This window comes from Lasioglossum baleicum, chromosome 10, assembly GCF_051020765.1.
Source record: "Lasioglossum baleicum chromosome 10, iyLasBale1, whole genome shotgun sequence".
Classification (NCBI taxonomy): Eukaryota; Metazoa; Arthropoda; class Insecta; order Hymenoptera; family Halictidae; genus Lasioglossum; species Lasioglossum baleicum.
In genome coordinates, this window is record NC_134938.1 from 13,828,734 (window position 1) to 13,841,826 (window position 13,093).

Consider the following 13,093-nt stretch of genomic DNA (forward strand, 5'->3'; position numbering starts at 1 on the left):
CAATTTATCACAATTGTTAAAGGACAAGAAGAAATTTTTATACGACTTCTGCATCTTGCAAGTGACGAAGAAAATGTTTATTTTGCATAAAGATCCGCAGTCTTGCAATAACAATCGTGAGTACTACCTATAGTTTCAGGGCGATGGATTGTTGCTCGAGTAAAAATAGAGCGATATAAACGAACGGACATGGATTTTCCATATTTCGTTAACACGTGGTGGGGAACGTTTATCTCTCCGCTTCCGGCAGGCACAATGGGACGAGAAAAATAACAAGCAATCACACCGGCTGATTAATGTGCTCTCGATGGATAGATGAGAGCGCCGGTTCTCAACAATCTCCTTTTCTTCTTCGCAGGAGTAGGTTAGTTCTGTAGGAAATTATTTATTGAACCCATCCCGCCCGCCATTGTTTTCGCTACCGGCTCGCGAACGCTGTAATTATCATCGTTCACTTATTATTCTTTATAATCGCCCGGGGATCGTTCCGTTTGCTTAGCGAGGTCTTTAATGCCTGTAAACTACGGTCGCGTATTGTTATTGAAAATTATTGCCAGCAGTTAGTTCCGCGGATCGTAAATATTGTTAGGAACCCGGCGGAAGTACCCTCGGCTTTAATCAAATCATAAAACACTGATAAATCTTCGAGACTTTCGCATAGCGATGATCGCCGTTGCTAAATTGCCATGCTAAATTATGTGAAAACGATCGCTGAGAGGCGATAGTCGACGGACAAATAATCTCCGGATGATACGTAAAATCGAGATTACAGAGTGTTGAATAATGTAATAATCACTTTTATCGAGAGGATTTATCGCTCTGCCGAATAAAGTAACCCGGAACGCATAAAATGAATATACTTAATCTGTAACAATTATGAAAGCTTCAAATAAATCTGGAACTAATGAAATCTAATAAATATTCCAGTTACTAAGGATGTTCAATTATTATTTTCGTACGACACCCTATATATTTTCTTCTGTATTGTTATAGAGCGCAAAAAGACCAATCCAACGAGTACCATGACCATACTGTCACGATAATTCAAACTCGAGATATCCACTCTCAAAGGTCAGGTTTTTAACTAGGTTTGTTTCTCCCAGATACGAATATCTCGAGATTGAGTGATCGTAATGGTATGGTCATGGTACTCGTTGGATTGGTCTTTTTACGCTCTATAACAATATCGAGGTAAATGTACAGGGTGTCGTATAAAAAAGTATCAATTACAAGTTGTTTAGGTGACTCTAGTCAGTTGAGACACCCTGTACGCACGTTTCTATCGAATAGTTGTATAGCTGCAGGCTCGATATTGTTAATGAGAGAGAAATAGATGCAAAGGTGGTGAACTACGAGTGTGGGGGCCCGATCGTTTCCGCGGAAGACAATGTGCCGCGATTATCGTTGCGTCGAACGAAACGCGATACAGTCGCACACCTGTAGTCAACGGATCCGCGCGCCTCATAAAAATATTCATCGAGGTCGCCGAACGGAAAATGAATTCCCCGGGACGATCGAGACACCGAAACTCCGGATTTCCATACGGTAATATGTCACCGGACTGCATAACTCGAATTGAATACAAAGAACTCGTCGCCGCTACCGGAAACCGTAGCTGCTACAAGGAAAACTCGAGTGCGCACATGTTGGGAAACTTTCTGGAAAAACGTGAATATACAGTGAACCACGAAAGTATTTGAACGCACTTTAACACTGTACATATAACTTTCTTATGATCGGACCAAACGACCTGACTTCTCCTGAGCAATTAGAAAAATTGATTTAACAAACTGACCAAATGTTGCGAAAAACTAAAACTTTCACCACATTTAACCACTTGTGGCTCTTGGGTACGTTAATCGATTTTCGATGAAATTTTCAGCATGTAGATCAGACTAAATCTAAAATGTCTCTGTCTCTGACTTTTTACATTTATTAACGAAATATCGAGGTGATTGGTACTTTTTTTATACGACACCCTATATATTTTCTTGGACATTCTTGTAGAGCGTGAAGAGACGAATCCAACGAGTACCATGACCATACCATTACGATCATTCAATCTCGAGATATCCTTGTTTATAAAATAAAGTATGGTTAAGGTGATGATCAAATAGCTTTCGGATTGAATATCTCGAGATTGAATGATCGTAATGGTATGGTCATAGTATTCGTTGGATTCGTCTTTTGACGCTCTATAACAATATCGCAGAAAATATACAGGGTGTCGTGTATAAAAATAGTCGAATAATTATTGCAACCAAAATATTTATTCAATTTCATTAATTACTTCGTTCTTGAGGTCCGTAGGACGTTATGTTTATCGATTTCGGAAGATAATACGAGAAGAATGACTTCGAGAGGAGACACCCTGTTTATTCGATTCGCAAAGCGGTTCTGCTTCTGTTTCTAACTTGAGTTTGGGGGCCCCAAAATTTTTACCGGTTGGGGCCTCCACTTGACTTGAGCTGCCACTGGTAAAGGACGAACGGAACAGAGGCTTTGCACGCCGGGAAACTGGCGGCGATAAGTATAACGATCGACTCATAAATCACGACAATGATGGCAGAGTGGCGCGGCGGAGCGTCGATCGTTTATTGGCAGTCATGCGATCCGCGGCATCAAGATCGTCCTACCAGGTTGGTCACTCCTGTATTCATGTTATGCACGGGTAGCAAGCATTGTGTACACGTTCCACATGCGACCGGTCCGATGTATGCACATGCATTTAGGTCGGCCCGGTATCTCCCCTAAGCGTATATGAACGCCGCGCTGCAAAATTAGCTTCGTGTTCTGTCTTTCGTTCTGTTACCAGGCGCGAATCCCCTCTCCTCTCCCCACCCTCTCACTTTCCACATCTCGTTTCGACTGATTTACGTCCGTCGAAACTTTTCGAGAATAAACATTCCGCTTGGACCCCCGATCGCCCGGGGAAATCGCAATTTTCTAACGCGTCGATTGCTGGCATGACGCGTGCACATGCCGGGAAAGAGAAAGAGTGAAATTTTCCACGTGTCCTGATCGCGCGTTCCAAATTTTCAAAATAGATCCCCGTTGCTCTCGTTTGGGAGCATCTGTGCTGAACCGTGTTCGATTAGGAATTTCATTATTTTGTTTAGTGGAAACATTTATTGTTGTTTATTGAGCATGGATCTTTTACCAACACATTCTCGTCACCTTTTTCTGATTAAAACGAGCCCAAACACGACACTGTTCGGATCTCGTTTAATCCACAAGGAACTGGAACCTCGACTATCCGAACTGGTCTGTGAAACACTTGGTCCGTATTATGCTACGGTTGGACTCGTTTTAATCAGCATAATGTAGAAATCTTGGTCAATGTTTCATAAAAAAAGAAATATTTAACGTCTATTATTTAAAACAGGTCACGAATAAATATGCTCCGAACTGTGGCTCGTGTTAATTGGCATGTAATTATTGTTATTGTTATTATCGCTTTTGAAAATTTTCAAAAAATGCTGAGATATAAACTACGACAGAATTTAGTACGATTTGAATTTATTTCAGATCTAAAAAGACTACTACCGTAGGAAAAAAGATTTCATTTGATTCGAGATTCTTAAAATTCGGTTACTCAAATTGCAAATTGCATAAACATACGGAGTCTAGTTATCAGTTTTATTAATTCTTTAACACTAAACCTGCCGACCATCAAAAGTGGCTGATGTGTATAGTATTATAAAAATAACAAGATTAAATCTATTTATATTTTGTGCGATTTTTCTACTAATGTATACTGGAGTCAAAAAATCTATTCGATAAATTCCCATGGAAACACCTTTACAATTTCATTTGACCCCTCATGGTAGATACAGTGTTAACAGAGAGTTGGGCAAAACTGTATTCCAATAAAATTTAATTTAAATTTAATTTCATTTAAATAAAATTTTTACAATTTCAAAAAATAATTGTCAAATAAAAAATCTAAAATGGGTCATTTGACCCCTCGTGGTAGATTCAGTGTAAACAGAGTTGGGCAAAAATTTTATTTCAATAAAAATAGATATTTCTAATAAACAAAAATAAAATTTTTGCCCAACCTTGAGTGTTGATGTCGACTGCATTGAATACTTTGGAAAGCGTATTTCATATGGGAACGATGCTCGGTATATTTCCGTGTTCCAGGAATAAGGAGTGATCGTCGGTAGCCGGCACGTGGATCGTGCAACGATTGCAGCAATTACGTCGGCCGATAAGATTACGTAAAGCTTCAAGTTTGGCTGTTCTAGCTCCTGACCTCGGAGTCGAGCGAAGACGGGCCCGAAAAGGAGGAACAGATAGATGCACAATGGAAAAGGAGGTGGAGCACAAGGAAAACCGGTAAGCGAAGAGAAGAAGGGCGGGGAGAGAGAGAAGAAGAAGGAGAGAGAGAGAGAGAAGAGGAGAGGAGACAGAGACAGAGGGATTCGTATGACTGCTGGCTCCAAGCAGTCTGCTCCGCTCACCTCGGTATTCCCGCGAGCAATGCCAGCCGAGATTGCTACTCGGTACTTGACTCGTGCGAACACGAGCGTTCACGAACACGCACGAAGCGTACGTACAATGCACACACGAGTGCGTCGACGGAGCTAGCAACACAACGCTGTCCACTCGCGCGATCATCTTTGAGAAATCTTCTATGCTTCGTACAAAATTGTATTTTTGCAAAAATCGTATCCCCGAGACAATATTTATTTATTGACAAAAATTGCTATCTGAAAGCGGAGAATTCAAGCTGGAAAACGAGACCAGTCTTGTCGTTCTACGTTGCTTTGTCGCGAAATTATAACAGTTTGAAGATCAAAGATATCAGCAGTTCGGACAATCGAGATTTTACTAATCCGTGGATTAAACGAGTAAATAGAATCCAAATGGTGTCGTGTTTGGGCTCGTTTTCATCAGGAGGACGTCACAATTACACCGATAAAAGTGTCATAAAGAAATAATTGAAAACAACAAAGTTTTGTTGAATAAAAGAGACTAAATTCAGGTGGTGTCGTGTCTTCATCGACGAGGGAAACGTATTCCGGAGTTGAAAGCGGACACATTTCCTCGAAGAATATACCCTTACCCCTCTCTTCCACCCTTCTGGAACCTTTCTACAGCGTTCGCCCAAGAGTTTCTCGTACGACGAATTTTCACGAGACTTTCAAACGCTCGCGGAATAGGCGAAATTTTCGGTAAACTACCGTCGAGTTTTGTTTCCACGATGCTACTTCGGTTATTGCTTTCCTCGTAAAGAAGCTTCACGGTCTCTGTGCTTCGTTCGCGGACTCAATTTGTGGTTGTACAGCGAAACTGTGCAGTGGCGAGCAGTAAAACGGAGGGACAGTGACTTCTAAATTTCACCCAGGTGAATTCCGGTACACTTTCCAACTTCTATGGAGACGTTTGTTCTGACATCAACGAAACGGTGGTAAATAAAATTGATGGAAACAGGCGGAAGGTATCACTTCCATATTAAAATCCAGTCTTCCTTTTCGTATCGCGAAATAAGGTCTCGCGGCCTCCGGGCAAAACCGATATTGAAGTTCACTAGAGACACGACAGCTTCTAGTTTTTCGCGACGCTGTCTGGCGGCGTTGACGCACGCTCGATATTAAATCCTCCTGTCCGCGAAATGAGCCTTCCCTCGATACCGGATGGCGAATTTAATCCGGCGTCGATCGAGAACTCGCGTCTCTCAAAGAAACCAATATGCCGTTTCAAATGTACAGGGTGCCCAAACTAAATCTAAAATGTCTGTCTCAAGGTGATTGGTACTTTTTTTTATACGACACCCTATATATTTTCGTGAACATTCTTGTAGAGCGTGAAGAGACGCATCCAACGAGTACCATGACCATACCATTGCGATCATTCAATCTCGAGATTAAGGTGATGATCAAGGTGATGATCAAATAGCTTTCGGATTGAATATTTCGAGATTGAATGATCGTAATGGTATGGTCATGGTACTCGTTGGATTCGTCTTTTGACGCTCTATAACAATATCGAAGAAAATATACAGGGTGTCGTGTAAAAAAAATAGTCGAATAATTATTGCAACCAAAATAATTATTCAATTTAATTAATTTCTTCGTTCTTGAGGTCCGTAGGACGTTATGTTTATTGATTTCGGAAGGTAATACGAGAAGAATGACTTCGAGAGGAGACATCCTGTATATTCGATTCACAAAGCAGTTCTTCCTATCAGGAAGATTGTGTCTTCGTCCGTTCCATTTCAATTTCGCAACCAATGAATATATCTCTGCGAGGAGAATCCTCCGAGCCATCATTGATCGGTGATTCCGTTTAATCCGACGAATAAAAAAGAATTCAGAAACCTAGAAGGTTGAAGAGACGTCGAAAAGGCAAGGGGGACTGGTGAGATACGACTCGATTCTAAATTTGGTCAGAGACCACGAAGTAGGGACGGTCGCTTAGTAGTCGTAAAGAGCACTAGAAAACATGGGGAGAGCAGAAAGAGACTCGGTCGAAGACACAGACAGTTCATTGTTTGTAATGGGCTAGCCGTGTATACGCTTCGTTCTAATTTCCTTCCTGTTTACGTTCCACGCGACTACTGGCCCACTCATCTGGCTGTCCTCGCTGATATATTTTCGTCGGTTCCCGCAGTTGCTCGACGTTGGCAGAGGCAGGCTGGTTGCCCACCATTTTTCTGTATTTGCTTCTGAAGACCATTCTCCATTTTTAAAATTGTGTTCTACAGGAGAAGTCGCTTTGGGCTGAAGCACGAAGAGTGCGGATAAGCAAGGTTCCATTAAATCGTGAATTGAACGAGCAAATGAGATCCGAATTGTATCGTGTTTGGGATCATTTCATCCGGAAAAGTGTCAGGAATAAGCTAACGAATGTTCCGTAGAGGAAAAATTGAAAATAAGAACATTTTGTTATGTAATTAGCATTCAGAGACAGTGCTGTAGTTTCGTTTTCTGAATGAAATAAATACATAATGTACTTACGCAATTATTTCGTAGTTTTTCAAAGTCCATGGCTAAGGATTTTGTAATCAAGTCCTTCGCCAGTTCGCTCGCTTGTTCGACTATGAAATCGGAAGTTTCGCACTCGCGAGATTCTCGTCCCGATGAAAAGTTTCGCGGCCGGGTGTCAAATGGACCGGAATGGAAGGAATCGCCGAGCGATTTACGCATAATTCGCGAGCTCGAGCACACGGATAGCAAGTTTCGGGCACAGGTGTCGCCGGAAGTCGGTTTACGAGCGAGCGGAAACGTAAATCGGTGCACGGCCTCCGTCACGGAGCATAGGAAACTGAATACACAAGAGGGTCCGGTCGAACGGTGCTCGACGACTCGATAAATTTCAGCGTAGTACGTTTGCTACGGTTTCTTCAGGCGCGAGCGTAAATCATGCTCGGGACGTGACGAGTTTCAGTTTTCAAGGCATCGTGGCTTATGGGGCAACGAGTTTTACGATTTTTTAGTCAGCTGTGTGTCCCGAGAAACTCAGCCTCCGATTAGCTCGATCAAACATGTCTTGATTGACTTTTATTTGACACCCTATATATTTTCTTGGATATTCTTGTACATCATACAAAGACGAATCCAACGAGTATAATGACCATACCACTGCGATCATTCGATCTCGAGATATTCGTATCTGGGAGAAACAAACCTAATTAAAAATGTTACCTTTGAGACTGGATATCTCGAGGATGAACTATCATAATGGTACTCGTTGGATTGGTCTTCTCATGCTCTACAAGAATATGAAAGAAAATATACAGGGTGTCGTATAAAAAAGTACCGAACAAATGGAAATTTCTGTGCTGCATACGCAATAAGTAATTCGTTTTAAAGTTAAGAGGATCGAAGGAAGGAAAATTGAGAGTTCCTTTCAATTGAACATGGCGAAGGCGATAGAATGCAGTGTGAGACCGACTTAAGGTGCAGAGGCAGGCGAATGGCAAACTCTTGAATAGATTCAATCGCGGGAGTGTCTTCTCGGAAGTGCTCGGATGCATTTAAATGCCTCCGGTCAAATAAACAGAGCGCACGGTGAATACCGATCATAAGTTAATGCATGATCTCTGCGCTGGTCTCTTGAATGAGCCTCTATTCCGTGACGTACGGTTGTTTATCGTGCGATTTCCAAACGTGTTATCGGGCATATTTATGTTTTTTAACTTTCTTATCTGCCTTTTCGCTGTCGTTGTGTACACACCTACGGTGGACACGTGCAATTCACCTAAATAACATTCCTCGCCACCAATTTTGTTACTTTCAATTTATTCAGAACAGATTTTTACAATGCATATCTTATGCAGTTCTGATAAAAACACAATTTGCAATAGTAAGCAGACTGACGGAATTTAGGACGTTATTTATTAAAATTATTGAAGAAACAAAGAATATTTTGTGTATTTATTTTTCGTTGCGATTAGTTGCCATTTGAATTTTTATTTTGCATAAATATCCGCAGGCTAATTGGTAATGCTATATATATTCTCTTCGTCTTATGGCAAACTAAAAAACTATAATAGCTCAGCCCCCCGGCACAACATCTTCACTCTAATCTAACGCGACGTGCGTTTTTGTTTGCCAGCGATTATGGCAGTACTTGACCCGCGGTCTTATCTTCAAAGAGGACTGTTTCTCAGCCTTCAACTTAGCACGTTCTTCCTCGTTCTCGCCGAGAATACAATTGGGAGATTGACAATGAAGTTTCGCGAAACATTTTTTTCTACTATTTAATTTCTTTTTATTGTATTTAACTATCCTGGTTTTTACCAAATATTTCATATGTTCTAAATTTAATTTTATTTATCTCTATCCTGGTTTTTACTAATTATTTCACTCTTTATATAGAAATATAGTATAGTATATTCTGGTAATTTGTGTTACATTCTAGTATATTCTGGTATAATTTTGTATATTCATTAATCATATATCCTGCTTCTTTACCAACTATTTAATTTAATTTCTTTAAATCTTATTTTATTTAATTATTCTGGATCATATCAACAATTTCTCGAGAATAGGGTGTCCAAACACAGTGCAGTCGTGAAATGTTTTATCCGATTTTGTAACAACAAGAACAATGGAACTGTTCGATTTTTGTTGCAAGATCGCACCTGGTGCAACGCGGAAAGAATGCCGGGGAGTGGGGTGCTGCAAAAACCGGAAAAAAGCGAACTCGTCACGTCGCGGAGTCACGAGAGGAATGGAGAAGTGTCCAGGCCGGTGACTAATCAATAATCTCGTCAGTGAAGGGACCGAGACAATGATGACAGCCGGCCGGTTGTCGGCTCTGATTGATCGTAATCGAGCGCTTCTAAGATTCGTGTCCTCGAGCGGTCCTCACAGGTTCTCTGCCAAGGACACGAGCTCTCCGGCTGGTACATGTTGCATCAGAGAACTATCACACCTACGATCTGATGAGCTCATCGCAATTCCTACGAAGTCCCTTCGAGAATAATGGAAAAATACTCTGACACACCACTGGAGACAATAGACACGTGCCACAATGGCCGTTTACTCGACAAAATTTCATCACTGGAAAATTCTAAGTGACACGACAGAATTATTTCAGACGAAAGTTGTACGACACTAATTTCACCGTAGCACTTCCTTGGTTCTAATTATTTCTTTGTGACATTTTAGGAACGTATCCGTGACATTTTTCCGATTAAAATGATACCCCACACGATGCACTTTGCTTTGGATTTGCTTGTTTAATTTACGACTTAGTGGAGCCTCGATTATCCGAACTAGGTCGGCCGAAATTGTCAAGGAGTTCTTCGAGACGATTTTAGAATGTGTTCCCGTAGGAATTTTCGGACGTTCCATGGCTCAAATTCAAGGTGAAAGATCATACTTTACGATAGGGTCACATAGATTTGAAAAGAAATTGGAAATCGTGTAGGAAAAAAATTGGAAAATTAAAATCTAGATCAGATGAAATTGTATCGGTTTGAGGAGGATCTTCGAGACGATTTTAGAATGTGTTCCCGTAGGAATTTTGGGATGTTCGATGGCTCAAATTAAAGCTGGAAGATCATACTATATGATAGGATCATATAGGTTCCAAAATAAATTTCAAATGGCGTTGAAAAAGTGAGTATTCCAAATTTTGGAATATATTCCAGGAGGAATTTTGCGACGTTCCAGGGCTCAAATTAGTTTTCAGTCACGTGACATTGTGACACATGCGCACCAGACGCGGAACGCGTCACGTGACGGGCGGAAGCGTGGGGGGGGGGGCGGACGAGTCTTAATCTGGCGACTGTGGGAGCAGGTTCACCTAGCTGGATTTACGAGGTCGAAATGATTTCTCGGGAGAGCACGTGCCGGAAAAAGCTCGGGAAATGTGCGCCCGTTACAAAGCGAATGGGTTTACGAGCAAGCGGCGTCGTTAAAAACAAAGATGGGAAAAATAGCCGGCCCTGTGACAATAAATACGGGGTCCCAAACCATAGTAGGGGGTGCGATTACGAAATTCCTGGAAGGAAAAATAAATGCATTCGTCGAGACGCGCACAGTCATCCTCCACGTGCCCTATACTTATTCATAGAAGGTGGTTTTATCGTTCGTTAATAGAGAGTCGTTTTCTCAATACCTAACACTTGCGTTGTTCTTTCTTGTTTCACCGGAGCATAGTACGACCTTTTGAAGAGTATTGTGATGTATGTGATGCTCTCGTAAACATTAAAGTACTCTTTACACTGGAAGATTTTTCGCTGATCATTTGTCAGCAACTCGAGCGTTTACGTGCACCCCAAAATTGTAGTTCTTGTACTCTATCGAATCGTTTATTGTTAAAATGCAACAAAACATTATTGAAAACACGTTGACAATAGTATTTTCCGTGGGTGGAATATCGGGGGCACTTTCCTAATTAAAATGAGCCCAAACACGATACCATTTGGATTGTATTTACTTGTTTAATCCACGATAATCTAGAGCCTCGATTATCCGAACCGCCGATCTCTTCGATCTTCAAACGGCTATAACTTTGGAACAAAATATCGTAGAACGATGAGACTGGTCTCGTTTTAAAGCTTGGAACCTCTACTTTCGGACGGCTATAGCAATGTTTGTAAAAAAAAACCAATTTTTATTAAGAAAGTCTATTCAATCGTTCGAATGATTGACTAGACTGTTCTACATACAGGGAAAAAGGAAAACTGTGCGTTTTAGCAAAATCGCGTTGGTGTGCTCGTTGCGCAATCGTGTCGCGAATTTTTTCCCACGGAGCGTATCGGCTCGTTACGTGAAAAGTTCGGAGACTGGAACGTTCGTTTATGCTTCGCCGATTCGAAACTGTCGACAGTGATCGGCGATTGCGGGCGAAGCTATCACATGGATTTTTTTCGACAGGGTGCATAACTTGTTCCAGTGTTAAAATCGGTCGAAAGTTGTCTAACACGCGGAGACAAGCAGGAAATCTCATTTGAGCTGCGTGCGATTGAATCAAACGAATTTTCTGATTGGATTAATCAGTGGTCCCGAGTGGAAGCTGGGGTTCACCTGTTTATTATAGGTTACCACTGCCTGTAGTTGTGTTTCGATATTTCTCTGAAGTACATACGTCATAGAAATATATAAAATATTTATAGAAATATATAAAATACATGTATAAGAAATACATATACAAAATACATGTATAAGAGAAACATATGTAAAATACATGAATAGTAGATATATATGTATATAAAATTGATGTATGATAGATACATATATAAAATACATGTATAATATAAAATTTATACATTTGTTTCATATATCAGCTTTTAAATCATTTCATACATTACTACATATATTTTAATTGATATTTTAAATTATTCAGAGGAATGCAAAATAGAATGAAATGTAAAAGGAGTTTTTTATTCGACCTTCGACATAATCGATTCTGAGAATCCGCTGTATAAGCACACAGTGCTAAGGTAATTGTCATAATCTGATTACTAGATCGCCGATTTTTTAACATTTATAGCCTCATAAAAGTTTTTAACGGATAGTATAAAGTTCAATAGAATCGAATAAAGTTTGCGATAATAATGTTTCCTCGAGAAAGAGGAAATGGGATTTCACTTAAAATGAACAATTTACACAAACGTTCAGAAACTCAAGAAAAATTAATTGTCTTCCCTAGTTAACAATTAAAATCGCCAAATAACAGAGGACCTTCGCTGAAAATCTTTATGCAAAATCGTAAGTCGAAATATGAAATTATATTAAATTAATATAATGATTTAAAAATAATATGTCAATACTCTAAAGATTTTTCCAAGTGTTCACCATTTCAAATTGCACCTACTTTCGTCATAAATCCATAAAATCCTTAGTCTAGTCACGAACGTTATATTCGTTCGTGGTTTTTTTTTTCAATGGGAATTCGGAAACCGAAATTGAGCGCGAAATTGATACGATTACATGCGAGAGTGGAATTATTGCGTCACCATCGTGGGGTGTTTTCGATAAGAGCGCGTCACGAACGGTGGAAAACACTCTGAATAAGTATCACGATAATAGTCGTCGGCGGTTCCTGCGCGTCATCGTTAATCAAGATGTTGCTCGATGGAATAAATAAAACCTGAACAGCGAGATTACGGATCGTAGAAATAGCCGTACGTATTTACATTTCATGATTGAGATAGAACCAAAAAAAAAGTATACTCCGACCGAACCGTTCAAAGTACTACGTCAAATATTTATTGAAATAAAAATGAATTAGCTGAACTGTTGGAGTGTTTTGACGGAATTTAATACAAACTAAAAGAACTAATGGCTGCCATCACAGAACAAGAGGACGTCCGAATCAACAACAAGCCACGATTGCTCGCTAGGCTCGTACAGCACGCCGATGGGGCCCCGTCCCAACGCGAACAATATCGCACACTACACAACTGTAATTAATTTGCCAGAGTAAACTGTCACTATATACGAAATGATTCGTAGCCTCGAAAATTCCAAAAAATCTATTTATGGAGTTTCTATTTATTTCTAATCTATTTATTATATAAATCTATTTATTTCAGTATGATACTGAACATTCCGCAAGCAGCATGAATCGCGATTTATAATTGTTTCACATTCGCAGCTACGGTAGCACCATATATTTATTCACGTCA

The 13,093-nt window shown here is 40.3% G+C and overlaps 1 protein-coding gene across 5 annotated transcripts in view; it reads right to left on the minus strand.

The window, feature by feature from the left end:
• Sesn (Sestrin) overlaps nt 1-13,093 on the minus strand; it is a 214,447-nt gene that overhangs the window by 64,328 nt on the left and 137,026 nt on the right. The gene's annotated exons all lie outside the window — the stretch shown is intronic.